The sequence below is a fragment of the Protopterus annectens genome, chromosome 14.part0 (genome assembly GCF_019279795.1).
Source record: "Protopterus annectens isolate FY-2018-M chromosome 14.part0, PAN1.0, whole genome shotgun sequence".
Lineage (NCBI taxonomy): Eukaryota > Metazoa > Chordata > Ceratodontiformes > Protopteridae > Protopterus > Protopterus annectens.
Genome location: NC_056748.1, coordinates 391,644,845 through 391,661,174, shown reverse-complemented (window position 1 = coordinate 391,661,174; position 16,330 = coordinate 391,644,845).

The window sequence follows — 16,330 nt, the reverse complement described above, 5'->3', positions numbered from 1 at the left end:
GTTTGGGAAGAAAGTTTATACTTCTTCCACCTTAGTCTTCAGAATAGTGAATTGTCTGGTGCATGTTTAAGTTTCTGCTGGCTTCCTTCAACGATATAAGAAAGTTTATTGCTGACCTCCCTTCTTCAGAGATCAAGGCATCTAAATTCAATGGTATTCTATATGTTTCAGGTAATCAAACATACTCTAAAATGTGCTTATGATACTGCTGATACTACTTCTGGAGCAGCTGTCACTGGGTTAGTGATGAGAGTATGTTCCTGGTGACATTCTCAGTAATTACCAGAGGATGTCAGATGTAAGATCCTGCATGCTTCCTTGGATAAAGAGGTGTTATTTGGTCCGTCTGCTGAAGCTCTTTGTGACAAAGGAGGACACTGCCAGCACAGCTATCTGGACTTTTGTAAATAATTATATGTCATTTGTGAATATCAACATGCTTTACATAAGATGCTTATGTTACAAATGTATTAGAACTGTATGCCATGTGTTTATTAAACTGCTGGTACAGCAGTGTGTGTTGAAAAGGTTTTTGCAAAGTGCTGTTTGAAATGTAGCCATAGTGTGCCCTACTAAAATAGAACAGAACTGTACATGCAGTATTGTAACTGTTTAAATGTATATATTTTAACAGTGGAAACTGGAATACAGGAGGTTAACTTCAGAAAAATAGCTGAAATTAAATTACTTTATGTCTGCACAGTAAAAGATGGTATCTTTCACTTTCAAGCCAGCAAGAGAAACAATGTCTGTACTAGGGCGATTTCTGTATTGTCTTTAGGGTGAAATAATTACTAGCCTTGAAATGTGGAGTAATGTAATTGTTTTATGGCTTCCAGCATCTGCCAAAGATCTGAGGTCTATGTATTTTCACAGGTAGATTCTAAATAATGCCAAGCTTCCAGAAGTGGGGGTTTCACCTAGGAACTAGAGTCAGATGACAAGACATTGATGTCATTCTATAAGCTATCCCAGCAGTAATATTTGAGATATTAATTTGAGAAGTTCTAATGAAGTAAGTTCTTAGGTTAAAGTAATTCTCTTAGATACAGTCAGGAATATAGTGAAGCTTAGTTTAGATATTTTTCTTTTATTTATTTGAAACTGTCCTGCAATGATGGTTAAAATAATTCCTATGGTTTTGAACTCTGATGTCACTGTGAATATGGATCTCGTTCTATTGAACAAAAGTTCAATAGTCCGAATCCATATCTACCGAACATGCTTTAGCGAAAGTGCTTTTAACCAAAAAGGCGCTTTCGCTAAAGTCCCTAACATAAACAAAAAAATAAAAAACAAATAGCACATAACTAACATTTATGCAGGGGAGCAAGCCCCCCTGCACCCCCACACCCCCCTACTTTTATATTCTCACTCTGAGATCGCACTACAGTGGGGAAAAGGGAATATTTCCTTATCCCCACTGTACTCCGATCTCAGCAACAGCCATTCCCCACTGATTTCCCCTATTTTTTACCATACTTTCGCAAAATTGCTTTTTTGGTGAAAAGCACTTTTGTGAATGTATGATCGGCAGTTTCACTTTCGGTGAAATTGCTGTTCGTGCATAAGTATAGATCCCGTGAATATATACTGAGTATTTACATATTTGCATATTTATTTGGTGACACTGTGTGGGCCACTTCTAATAATCTTACTCTTGGTCAAACTACCATTTGTATTAATATTAATATTACACACGAAGATTGGAAACCCTTTGTTAAGGACCTTAAAATAGTTGATAAGGAGTTGACTGGTGGCAGTGGTAACTACCTTATAGTCTGGGCAGAAGGGGTATAGCTAGTAAACCTGTGCCAGCCTCTCCCAGATGTGTGTGTGTGTGTGTGTGTGTGTGTGTGTGTGTGTGTGTGTGTGTGTGTGTGTGTGTGTGTGTGTGTGTGTGTGTGTGTGTTTGTGAATCAAATTTCAAAGAGAGTGTGTTGGACAGGGACATGAAGCACTGGTTGAACAGAGAGGGTGCTGGTAGGTCTTGGTTTAGTCACTCAGCTGAGATCTCAACTCTATAGCTTTGCCAGTGAGGAGTCTTATTGGGGATCTGGAGAAAGAGGGAGAAACCAGCTCTGGACTGACTGTGGTCTCTGTGTGCTCTTAAGGGAAATTGCCCTTGATGCAGAGAGCTGCATCTGAAAATACTGTGTGTGTACCTGTTATCCTCCCAGTATACATCCCCCACTGTTGCCAATGGTGAAGACTGAGACTCTTTGATTACTGGTCCAGTGGTGGATCGTCACATCCTTAAAAGGTTTGATGAAAAGGTTAAGTTAATTCAGGGGGTTAACCAGATTATCAATCCTCCTTGCCAAAGTACAGTAGAAACTTTTTTTCCAGTAAAGATTCATTTTTTCAGGAAGCAAACTAAGCATTCCCAGCAAGGCACAGGCAAACATTTTCAAAAAGCAATGGCATGGAGATTCAAAGAAGAAAGGGTGGTGTTTGTAAAGCAAAGGCCAGTCTAAGAAAACTGAATGATTACAAACCCTTTATGTCCTCCTCCCCCTCTGCAGGGCAATGCTGCAAAGCTTTCTCAAAATCTAGGTCTTCACTTTCCTATGTTACCAGATAACTTCAGTCACTTGGATTCTGAGAACCATTCAATAAGGCTACAGCTGGCAGTGTGATTCCCTTCCTTCATTTCAAGGGATTCCTCTGCATTCATCCAGTTAAACCTCCTAGTTCCCTCCTATCCTAGTTCAGATGATGTTGGGGGGTTATAGAACCCGTTCCCCGAGATCAAAAAGGGAAAGGATTTTATTCAATAATCTTTCTGGTGCCAAAGAATGAAGGAACCTGCAGACCTATCCTAGTCCTTTCTTTTCTAATTCTTCACATCAAAATCCCAATGTTGAAAATGCTGTCTACAGTCTGTTACCTCTCGTTCCACTTCTCAGTTTTCCAGTAACTAGATTTAAAAGATATTATCATATTATAGTTCTAAAAGATTTCAGATACTTTTTAAGTTTTTCTGTGTCTGGTTTACATTTTCAGTTTTCTGCTTTGTTCTTTGGTTTATAAACAGCTTCAAGTGTTTACAAAGTGTCTGGCTCTTGTAATAGTTCATTGCAAGTAGCAGGTATTCACATTTTCCCATATTTAGATGTCTGCATTTTGTTTTTGTAGCTTCTTTAGTTGTCCAGAATTTCTGGCTTGGTTAAAAAAATTCTTAGCATGGGTTTCACATGAACATAGAGAAATCTTTTCTCATACCATCTCAAAGCATAGTATTTCTGGTATGCCTACTGAAGACATCCCTGTTGATGTATTTTCTTCCTCCAGACAAAGTGGAATGTTACAAGAAGTATTTTGTGATATTTTCCAACTAGACTAGGGAATATTTCTGAATTCTGGGTTTTATGGCCTCTACTGTTCTCATGATTCATTTGGTCAGATTTCATATGAGGAAAATTCAGTTGTTCATCAAATTAGATTTGGGCTAAACACCAACACCCCCTTTCATTTCAGATTCCAGTGCTGGGAATTGTGAAAAATGAGTTACACTTGCGGGTGAATCAGTTGACTCTCAACCCAGGTCTCTGTTTTTTTTTTCTTTTCAGTCCCTGCTCACTCTGTAACCACAGATGCATCTGATTTTCCTTGGGGAGCTGTGTCTAAGGAGGTGAAAGTACAGGGCCTTTGGAACAAGCAAGACAGACTAAAGCATATAAATGTTAAAGAAATGATGACTGTAATAAATACTCACAAATCACTAACCTATCTTTGGACTCCAGACCCTCTGCTAGTTATCACTGACAACACTGCAGTGATGTCATAGATAAAGAAACAGGGGAACCGGGCCCTACTCCATTTACAGAGTATTTATGGTAACCTAGAAACTTGCAACGCCACACAGTCTGTCCCTCCAGGATACCTAAATTCTGTCAGAACAAAACATCAGAGCTGAGCTGTGCAAGACCAGGTTAGACCCTCACGAAAGGAGGCTGCACCTGGGAGTCTTCCAGGAATTGCTTTGTTTGTGTGGAACTCCCCAAGTAGATCTGTTTGCCTCTAGCTACAACATAAAGAAATTCTTTTCTAGGAATCCTTGTGCAAACACTTGGAAAACAGATGTCTTTTCATTCTCATGGACAAGAATGTTCCCGTATGTTTTTTCCCCTTTCCTGTGATAACCAGGCCTCTTATAAAGATTCAGAAGGACTCCTCAAAGATAATTGCAGTGATTCCTTTTTGGTCTGGGCAACAGCATTTCACTCTTCTTTTGAAAATTGTCAAGGGCAGTTAGTACAGGCTTTGTCACAGAATGGATTTAGACAAAATAGGGGTTGTTTGAAATGTCCAGGTCTTTAATTGACTGCCTGGAGGATAGAATTTTAGTAGCTTTTAGTATTTTTTTCTGGGGCCATGCAGCAGGTATTAAAGGAGGGAAAGAAACCTGCTAGTGGAAAACTGTATAAGGATAACTAGAAAATACTTTTAGCTGGTGTCAAAACAAAAACCAGGATCATATTAAGGCTATGTCTGCTTTGGTTCTACAGTCTTTGTGTGTGAGTTACTGTCCTCTAGTCTGTCTTAATCATCTGTCAGGATTCAGATCTCAGCCAACCTCCACTTGTCTCCCCATAGATCTTGCCACATTCTCCCCTTCCTCAAATTAAACAGTTTCTGAAAGGAGTTTTACACATCCATCCTCCTAGAAGACAGGCATGCGTCTCATTTGTGATATCTTAATTTTGTACTGGAAAAACTTACACCATTTCTTTTGAACCTACTCATGAGGCTGTTTTGAAGTTCTTATCTTGGAAAACAATGCTATTCGTTGCTCTGACTGCAGGAAGAGTACGTGAGTTACAGGATGGGTCATCCCTGTCTCATTTTTTCACAAGAGTAGGGTAACTTTGAAAACAAATCCTTTATATGTCCAAGGTTGATTCAGAGTTTTCATTGAGCCAGGCATTTCATCCCCCTGTTTTCTTTCCAGAATATAAAATGAGAGAGACAGAATTGTACACACTGGATGTCCACAGGCAAGTCGGGTACAACACTGACAAGACAAAAACCTTCAGGACTTCTGATCAGCTGTTTTTTTTTATATGAAGATCAGATAAATGGACGATCAGTGTCAAAACAGACATTTTCTAAATGGCTATCTCATGGTATTACTTTTTGTTGTTGTCATCATAACAAGTCACTTGTAGACAAAGCCAAGGCCCACTCTAACAGGGCTTTGGCTTTTTGGAAAGGGGTAGACTCTAAAAGTTTACTAGGGGCAACAGCTTTGACGGCTGTACACGCCTTTGTCAAGTACTACAAACTGGTTTCCTTCTTGAGTACTGGAGGAGACTTTGCTGGGATTTTTCTCCGGCAGCTACTGGACTCTGATATGTCTTCCTCCTCCCTTTCTTTCTAAGCTCTAATAGTTGACCCACATAGCTTAGGCTACTACAGCAGTGATCTAATGATGAACGTATTACAGTTGTGTATATAAACTTACCATAACCGTCTTCTTCTTTCTTCTTTGTTCAAATAGATCACTATTGCAGTAGATGCACACTCCCTCCCTCCCTTTCTTTTTCACTGCTTTATGCCAGTGTGTGGGATTTTTATTGTTTTGGTTTCTATTTGACAGGGTTGTAGCCTCCTTATTTTGTAGCAAGAAAGTTCTGAAGTTTTGGTGCACTAACTATTGACTTTACACAGCTCTCCTTGAAATGTACAAGTAGTTAGGGTACATGGAAAGTTTGAAATGTGGCTAGCTGGCTGACTGGTCCGATTCTTGGCAAGATGTCCCATATATTTAATTCTATTGCAACAGTGATCTATTCAAACATCAACTGTTATGGTAAGTTTACTTACACAACTGTGTTTTTTACCATTTTATGAAGTATTATAAATGCAACCTTATCTGTTTACTCCTTGGGCAGGAAATAGACATGATCTTTATATCGTAATGGAAGTGACCTTTGAGTTATTTAAAGAAAATATCAAAAAAGTGGATACCAATTCAACAGGTCAACAATGGGCGGCTTCTGAGAATGCAAGCATGCAGCATACTATTTCTTAGCTCCTTGCCATAACACAAGATCAGACACAATCCTTATGAAGCCATTTATTAGATAAGAATTACTTATATTTAGAGGCTAAAATCTAATGCAGCCCTAGGGATGTGCAGTCTTCCATCAGAATTTTACAAGTCACTCCCACCACTCACTATAGGTCTCCTCTGGAAAGCCTACCTTTTCACTTCAAAGGGAACTGAAGCCTTTCCATTATGGGAGCAATCTTTATTGCTTCTTATATTAAAACCTGCAAAGATCCATCAGTCTTATCTAGCTATAGACCAATTGTTATTAAATGTAAATAGCCACATTTATATATAATTATTTAGGTGACATGATGATCTTCCTTGCTTACATCATTAGTGCACCCAGATCAGGTTGGATTTGTTAGTGGTAAACATTCTAAGAGCTGCACAGTGACTCTAAACGGGATAGAGATGAAATTACCCAGTAGTCCTGCTTTCCTTGGTTGTTAAAAGGCTGCTTTATCTCTTCCAGGTTCTGGCTACCTTTTGTTTTCTTCCGTCCTTTATAGCGACCCTTCAGAGTATATATTTGGGGCTCCATAATAACAATGCAGCTAAGACCATGTATATGTCTCTGAGTACCTTTAAAGGGGTTTGGCAGGGATATCCTGTTGTCCCATTATTATTATTTTTTTAGCAATATAGCCGATATCCATAATTCTCAGAACTATGTTGCACTCATCTCATCAGGCTAGAAAGGTTAATTCCGTAGAATATGGAGCAGCATTGTTCACTGATGACTTAATAATTTTCTTAGGTGACCCAAAATGCACCCTTTCATCCAGCTGAGATACCTTAAATGACTGGCAAATTTTCTTAGAATATAAAGAAAACTCCTCTAAATACATACTAATATCCTATAATTACTCTGTTTCTTCTATTAACAGAGATGAATATGTTTTTACTTTCAGTCCTCCTAACTTTAAATATATAGGTGTTTAACTATGCTCTACTTCTAGAGAAACGTGAGATCTAAACATCCAGTTAACTCCAATAATATGGGGATGCGCAAGCCAGTGCATTTCTTTGTGCCGGACCCAAGCCCAGTTAAATGGGGAGAGTTGCGTCAGGAAGGGCATCCAGCATAAAACCTCTGCCAAACGACTTATGCGGAGAACATTTCATATTTCCATACTGGATCGGTCGAGGCCCGGGTTAACAATGACCGCCACCAGTACTGTTAGCCAACAGGGTGCTGGCGGAAATTGGGGCTACTGTTGGCCGAAGGAGAAGAGTAGGGGGAAGGCATGCCTGAAGGCAGGAAGAGAGGAGGAAGGTTAGGAGTGTAGTAGTGAGGGTAGGAACTTTGAATGTTGGCAGTATGACTGGTGTAGGGAGAGAGCTAGCTGATATGATGGAGAGAAGGAAGGTTGATATATTGTGCATGCAAGAGACCAGATGGAAGGGAAGTAAGGCCAGGTGTATAGGAGGTGGGTTCAAATTGTTGTATCATGGTGTGGATGGCAGGAGAAATGGGGTAGGGGTTATCCTAAAGGAACAGTATGCCAAGAGTGTTTTGGAGGTGAAGAGAGTGTCTGATAGAGTGATGTTTATAAAGCTTGAAACTGATGGTGTAATGATGAATGTTGTTAGTGCATATGCTCCACAAGTTGGGTGTGCGATGGATGAGAAAAAAACATTTTGGATTGAGTTGGATGAAGTGATGGTGAGTGTACCCAAGGGTGAGAGACTAGTGATTGGAGCGGACTTCAATGGGCATGTTGGTGAAGTGAACAGAGGGGATGAGGAAGTGAGGGGTAGTATGGTATTAATGAGAGGAATGCAGAAGTTCAGATGATTGTGGATTTTGCGAAAAGGATGGACATGGCTGTGGTGAATACGTATTTTAAGAAGAGGGAGGAGCATAGGGTGACATACAAGAGTGGACGAAGATGCACACAGGTGGATTATATTCTATGTAGAAGGGCCAGTCTGAAGGAAATTGGAGACTGTAAAGTGGTGACAGGGGAAAGTGTAGTTAAGCAGCATAGAATGGCGGTCTGTAGGATGACGTTGGTGATCAAGAAGAGGAGGAGGAGTGTGAAAGCAGTGCCAAGAATTAAATGGTGGAAGTTAAAAGAGGGTGATTGTGAGGTGGAGTTCAGGGAAGAGTTAAGACATGCACTGGGAGGCAGTGAAGAGTTACCGAATACCTGGGTAACTACAGCAGAGCTAGTAAGGGATACTGCTAGAATGGTGCTTGGTGTGGCATCTGGACAGAGAAAGGAGGACAAGGAGACCTGGTGGTGGAATGAGGAAGTACAGGAGAGTATACAAGGGAAGAGGCTGGTGAAAAAGAAGTGGGATTGTCAAAGAGATGAAGAAAGTAGACATGAGTATAAGGAGATGAGGCGCATGGCAAAGAGAGAGGTGGCGAAGGCTAAGGATAAGGCATATGGAGAGTTGTATGAGAGACTGGACAGTAAAGAGGGAGAAAAGGACCTGTACTGATTGGCTGGACAGAGGGACAGAGCTGGGAAAGATGTGCAGCAGGTAAGGGTGATAAAGGATAGTGAGGAAACGTACTCACAAGCGAGGAGAGTGTGTTGAGTAGATGGAAAGAGTACTTTGAAGGGCTGATGAATGAAGAGAATGAGAGAGAGAGAAGGTTGGATGATGTGGGAATAGTGAATAAGGAAGTGAAACAGATTAGCAAGGAGGAAGTAAGGACAGCTATGAAGAGGATGAAGAATGGAAAGGCTGTTGGTCCAAATGACATACCAGTGGAAGCATGGAGGTGCTTAGGAGAAATGGCAGTGGAATTATTAACCAGATTGTTTAATGAAATTTTGGAAAGTCAGAGGATGCCTGAGGAGTGGAGAAAAAGTGTTTTGATACCTATCTTTAAGCATAAGGGTGATGTGCAGAGCTGCAGTAACTACAGAGGGATAAAATTGATCAGTCACAGCTTGAAGTTATGGGAAAGAGTAGTGGAAGCTAAGTTAAGAAGGAAGGTGATGATTAGTGATCAGCAGTATGGTTTCATGCCAGGAAAGAGCACTACAGATGCAATGTTTGCTCTGAGAGTATTGTTGGAGAAATACAGAGAAGGTCAGAAGGAGTTGCATTGTGTCTTTGTGGACTTAGAGAAAGCATATGACAGGGTAAGTTATGGTATTGTATGAGGAAGTCGGGAGTGGCAGAGAAGTATGTAAGAGTGGTACAGAATATGTATGAGGGTAGTGTGACATTGGTGAGGACTGCAGTGGGAGTGACAGATATGTTTAAGGTGGAGGTGGGATTACATCAAGGATCAGCTCTGAGCCCTTTCTTATTTGCAGTGGTGATGGACAGGTTGACAGATGAGATCAGACAGGAGGCCCCATGGACTATGATGTTTGCAGATGACATTGTAATATGTAGTGAGGGTAGGGACCAGGTTGAGGAGACCCTGGAGAGGTGGAGATGTGCTTTAGAGAGGAGAGGAATGAATTTCAGCAGGGCTAAAACAGAATATATGTGTGTAAATGAGAGGGAAGGTAGCGAAATGGTGAGGATGCAGGGAGTAGAGTTGGTAAAGGTGGATGAGTTTAAGTACTTGGAATCAGCAGTTCAGAGTAATGGTGAGTGTGGAAGAGAGGTGAAGAAGAGAGTACAGGCAGAGTGGAATGGGTGGAGAAGAGTGTCAGGAGTGATTTGTGACAGACGGGTACCAGTAAGAGTGAAAGGGAAGGTCTATAAGAGGGTAGTGAGACCAGCTATGTTATATGGATTGGAGACGGTGGCAGTGACAAAAAGGCAGGAGTCAGAGCTGGAGGTGGCAGAGTTAAAGATGTTAAGATTTGCACTGGGTGTGACTAGGATGGACAGGAATAGGAATCAGTATATTAGAGGGTCAGCTCAGGTTGGACAGTTTGGAGACAAAGCAAGAGAGGAGAGATTGTGTTGGTTTGGACATGTGCTGAGGAGGGATGCTGGGTATATTGGGAAAAGGATGCTAAGGATGGAGCTGCCAGATAAGAGGAAAAGAGGAAGGCCTAAGATAAGGTTTATGGATGTGGTGAGAGAGGACATGCAGGCGGTTGGTGTGAAAGAGCATGATGCAGAGGACAGGAAGAAATGGAAACAGATGATCCACTGTGGCGACCCCTAACGGGAACAGCCGAAAGAAGAAGAAGAAGACTTAAGCAACTGGAACTTAGGGACTGTTTCTTTTGAAATAAAACTTGTGTTTATTAAAATGATTTTATATTTGAGACACTTTATATTGTAGATTGTCTAACAGTGAGACTTCTACATGTTGTGTTATGGAAATAGGATAAAAAGTCGTTGAATCATCTTTGGTCTTCATGCACAGCTAGGAGTTCTCCAGGTGTACACTATGTCTCCCAAAGTTTTGGCTGCATACATTTACCCATTTTATTATTAGCATACCAGGCAACCACAGCATCTATTTGTCAGAATCATTCACATCCCTGATTGACTTAGTAGTTGGCAATATACCTTCATTATTACTAATAACCTTATCTCATTTGGAAAGAGGTAAATCATGAATGTCATCTATCGTTATATGCCACTGCGATGGGATACTTGAAGAGACCTACTATGACCAGTACCTAATATTTAAACATTCTTCATCAGGGTATAAATTAAGAAGTAATGTACTCACCATAATGTTCCATGCTTGTTGTCCATCTCACCTTCATTCATTGCTGGTTGGGTTTGGAACCGATAATCAGTTCCACCTTAGCCTATACAAAAGCTTGAGAGCTTCCACCTGCTCGAGGCTATACCCTGTCCCATCATGCTCAGGGAAGATCACCCAGATCTTGTTTGCAAATACTATAACTAGTAGTATTGACATATAACCATGTCTCTAAAAAAAAATACAAGAAAACACTAAGGAAGAAATTCAGAGAAAATCAAAGTCCAATTAGCAATAAACCTCTCGATCCTCCTGGAGCAAAGGCTGGGGGAAGGAGGGTGGGACGCAAGAATGAAGGTGAAATGGACAATAAACATGGAATGTTACGGTGAGTACATAACTTCTTAATGTTATGTTGTCATATCTCACCTTCATTCATTGCTGGTTGGGACAGCATCCCTAGCACCTTTTTTCTTGTGTGGCTGAAGGGAAAATACTCTTCAGAACAGTGCACCCAAAGGAGGCCCTGTTCCTGGAGGCTAAATCAAATTTGTAATAAGTAATAAAGGTATGAGGCTTTACCCATGTTGCTGCAGCACAAATTTAATCCATGGGTAGCCTTACCTGAAAGGCCGAAGAGGTTGCTATAGCTCTTGTGGAATGGCCGTTTATCTTTCCTGGAAGTTCTCTATTCTGAGATATGTATGTGAAGGTTATACAATCAGTAAGCCACTTGGAAAGTATGACCTTAGATATTGGGGCAAGCATCTTTTTATCTGAAAAAGATACGAACAGTTGGTCTGATTTCCTGAATTCCTTTATTCTGTGTAGGTAGAAACATAATTGTCTGTGTAAGTCCAGTTGTTGTAATCTGTACTCTGCCTTGTTGCTATATTTTGGGAAAAAACAGGCAAGTCAATGGATTGATTCAAATTGGCTTCCGAACATACCTTGGGGAAGAATGAAGGGTTAGTTCTCAGGGATACTCTGTCTTTGTGGAAAATCAAGTAAGGGGGGCATATTGACAAAGCTTGGAGTTTTGATACCTGTCTAGCAGATGTGACGGCTAGCAAAAAGGTTGTTTTCCATGTTAAAAACTTTAGTTGACAAGATGATGCAGGTTCAAAGGGAGGAAGGATCAAGGTGGACATCACAAAGTTAAGGTCCCAAGGAGCTGGTGTTTCTTTCACTGGAGGGATTAGTAAGAAAGTACCTTTCAAAAAAACTTTGCAAAGCCTGTGCAGACATGATTTTGAATCCCATTTCTCCAGTATGATAGTTTTATATAGCAGCTAATTGAACTCAAATGGTAGCTGCTGCTGCACCTTCATCAAAACGTTTCACTAGAAAGTCTAATATGGTTGTTACAGGGGCAGTGAAAGGATCAATGTGATTGTTGAGTGCTCAGCAGGAAAACCTTTTCCATTTGCTAGCATACAGTTTCCTGGTTGAAGCCTTATGGGATGAAATCAAAATATGTTTCACTGCAGGAGAAATATCTGGAAGTCTAGCTAGGAGTGGAAGTGGAGCAGCCAAGCTGTCAGTTTGAGGGTTTGAACTGACAGATGGAGCATCCCTGTTGGATGAGTTAGGAAGTCTGGAACTGGGTCCAGAATCCATAGAAAAGGGAATCAAATCTGATGAGGCCAGTATGGGGCGATTAGTATCAAACTGGTCCTCAATGTACTGGCTTTCTGAAGGACTTTGGGAATCGAGGGAAAGGGAGTAAAGGCATAGAGAAGACCCGGGGGCCAATCGTGTTCAAGTGCATCCCTTGGTGACTCCCCCAGAGGGGGGATCAGGGCAAAGCAGCTGCTGCATTTGGCATTCATGGATGTGGCAAAGAGGTTGCAGCATGGCTGGCCCCAGTTGCGGAAAATCTGCTCTGCAATTTCCTTTTTTAGGGACCACTCGTGAGGCATTAGAATAGCTCCGCTGAGTTTGTCTGCTGTCACATTGCATTTCCCCAGGATGTGCATTGCTATCAGAAAACATTGGGAAGAAACTTCCCACTACCATACTCTTTGGGTTTCTCGACATAGGAAATAAGACTTGGTTCCTCCTTGTTTGTTATACCACACCACTGACATGTTGTCTGTCTGTACTGCAATTGTTCCTCATGGAATGGAGTTCTGGAATGCCTGTGACGTCAAAAGCACCATTCTCATCTCTAGGACATTGATATGCAAGTGGTTCTCATATTCCTGCCAAACACCTTGGACAGTCTTTCCAAGATAATTCCCCCCCACCCCATCTGGGAGGCATCCGTGGTCACTGTAGCCATTGGTTGTGGAAAAATAAACGGTCTGCCTAAATCCACCTGAGTAGAGTGAAGCCACCAGCGCAGATCCCTCTTGCAGGATTCCATTATGATAATCTTGTGAGACATGGGCAGCTCCTGCATGAACCATTAGGTGAAAAGTAGCCACTGGAGGGTCCTCGTGCAGATGACCCAAGGGTACCAAGGTTATTGCTGCCACCATGGTACCTAAAACTTTTAAAATAACCTTTGCTTGCACTTTTTTCTTTAAGAGGTTTTTGACTTGCTGATGTAAGGTTTGAACCCTCTTGGGAGGAAGTTTGGCTAACCTGTTTCTTGTATTTAAGTCTGCTCCTATAAGGACAATATGCTGTGATGGCAACAAGGCAGATTTTTTGAAGTTTATCGTGATGCCTAACTGAGAGCAAAGATGAATGATGGTGTCTCTCACTCTTGTTAGTAGATGCTCAGTGGTGGCGGTTAGGAGCCAGTCTTCTAAGTACAGAATCACCCGGAATCCTAGATGCCTCAAGTGAGCCATAACTACTGCCATGCATTTGGTGAACACTCTGGGGACTGTAGTGAGACCAAAGGGCAGAGCTCGAAATAGGTAGTGACCGACTCCCACCTGAAAGCATAAATGACTCCTGGATCGCCTGTCCATCTTTATGTGGTAGTACGCACCCTGGAGGTCTATCAAGCACTACCAATTGTCTTTCCCCAGAAAGGAGAGTATCGACTACAGTGTCACCTTCCAGAACTTTGACTTCTTGACAGACTTTAGTCTGCTGAGATCCATAATGAGCCTCCAGTCTCCTGTCTTTTTTGGAACTAAAAAGAACCTCAAGTAAGTTCCAGATCCAGTTTGGTCTGCGGGGACATCTTGGGTGACTCTTTTTTTCTAGTAACTTTTGTACTTCTAGGGTTGCATGGTTCCTTTGAATGGGTGGAACATCTTGGACTTATTTTTTTTCTAAAGGGGGAGAGGAAAAGGGTATGTAGTAACCTTGGGATATGATCGCTTGTACCCATGTGTCTCTTGTTATTTTTAGCCAGGCATTTGGATACAGCAACAAACAACTCCCGACTGCCTCCAGAGGCGGACAGATGGGCCTCCTTTCAGGAGCACTGAATAGGCCTACCAAGGAAGGAATCCCTGTTACCCTGGTTTTTGGACCCCCACTGCCATATGGTCAGCATCTTCCATTGTTACTTCCCCCTCTGCCCCTGGGGGAAGAATCACCATGTGCATCCAGGAAGGCTGTCTGGGACTTACAGAACCACATTTTCCCCCCATTTTGGCCTTTGGGATAAGGCCTGGTAGGGAGGAAGAAATGGACTCCAATGGCAGAAAGATTCTTTCCTGAACAAGGACGAGCAGTCAAAAGGGACATTAATAAAGGAAGACTTGAAGGGTTCTGCAAAGTCACATAAGTGCATCCAGGAATGCCTCCTTAAGGAAATTCCTGTACCTGCTGCCCTACTCACTCCATCGGCTGCATAAGAGATAAGTCGCATGGAGGAGTTTACCACGTAGTTTAAGGTGGAGAACTGGGAGGACATCTTGTCCGAAACTCCCGCAGATGCAGAACCTTGGAGGGTATCTCCTAGCTCATTCAGGTAATCCCTCTGAAGCCTAGTGAAATGGGTCAGGTAGTTCAGTGACCTAAGAGCAAAGGAAGCTAATGAAAACATATGTTTCGCATTTGCCCATCGTCTGAGACTCGTTATTTGGTGAATAGACAGATGAGGAAATCTTAGACAATTCCTTTTTGGTGGCTGCCGGCACCACCATAGCATCTACCAGGACACCTTTAGTGAGGAACTCCCTATCTGAGGGTGCAGTAATAAATTTATTTGGCCTCCTAGGAACAGGTTACACTGAATCCAGAGAGCCCCATGCCTTCCGACTGACTATGTTCATGAGCTGGTTGAAAGGAAGAGACACTCAAGAGGTAGAAGGGCGAGACCCGAAAGCCTCCAGATACACAGACTCATCCTAAGAAGTGTTGATGGACTTCCAGCCACTTCTCTGTCTGAGGATCTCTAGGATATCTGGAAAGGAGACATCCTCAGAGGGTGACCATGGGGACCCTTCTGACTCATCGAGGTCTGTGTCTGACGTGACGGACTCCTCAGTGGAGTCTAAATGCTTCCTCTTGCATAACCTCTTCCAAGGGTCCGCCTTGGAGGGGGTACTCTGATAAGGTTTCAGAAGAGATCACTTTGCTCAATGGGGTGTCCTGGGGTTTTGGGTCATGCCTGGGTGGAAACAATGGTACAGAGATGGACACTGGTGCTTTTAGGGGAAGAGTACTTGGACCTGAGAGCGAAGCAGTCTAAGATGGCAGCACACACCTCATCACCTCAAAAGCCCCCTGTCCCTGATCAGAAGAGGCCTCTGGCCCTGAGGAACCAGAACCCCCCCTGAACCAAGGCAGTGGGCTCCAAGGCTGATGTAGGCACTGAGCTCACCTGCGCCAAATCCCTGAGAGGTAGATTCGGGTCAAACAATTGTCCAGCCCGACTATCCTCCCCGGTTGGCTCCTAGATCCCTCGAATTCTAATGGAGCTGAGGATGTCAGAGCAGTATTCAGGCCTGACAATCCTGGAGCAGGACTCAGCACCAATGATTCTGCTACATTCGGGACCAAGCATTCCAGCTCCAAAGCTCCAGAATAGGTCGGAGGAAGAATCAACGAAAGGGAAGAGATGTTGGCCGGCTCCGAATCCCTCTGGGTTGAAGTCAACAGTATCTTGGCCAGCACTGGCATCTGTATAAGTCTCTTCACTACTTGCTCCACATCATCATCCAAAAGGCTTCTGGAGGATCGAGAGGATAGGGTCGGAGACCTCACAGGCTATAACAGCGGGGATCTCAAGACTGGGAAGACCAGTTCCAGTACTGGGGAATGGCTCTGAAACTGAAACTCTGTCAGTCCTGAGATCACATTTGGAACCAAAGAGATAGATTTCTTGGGCCCGAAAGCCTTCGGGTCTAAAGATGCATCCTTTGCCTGTTTTTTTGATGGCTCCGATGTTGGAGCAGCAGAAGATGTCCTCTTATTTTACTTTTCTGATCTGGAGGACAGAGAGTTCTCAGTAGTTTTTGAGGTACTCTGATTCTCTTCTAAAGCCTCATAGAATGGGGTTTTTAACAAACTATGAGTTTGTTCCTTCTTTCTATCAATACTGTGGAACTAAAGGCATGACAGAAGGAACAAGACACCTGAAGGTGGACAGCACCCAAACAATACACGCAGCTGGTGTGTCCATCAGTTAATGACATTTACAGGCTGCACTTATCACATTTTTTGAAACCTGAAGGTTTCATTTCTTTAGGATCCTTAGAAATCTTACCAGTTTAATACACTACCTGAAAAAACAACTACAAAAAAAAAACACTTTTTTTTTTTTTTTTATATAC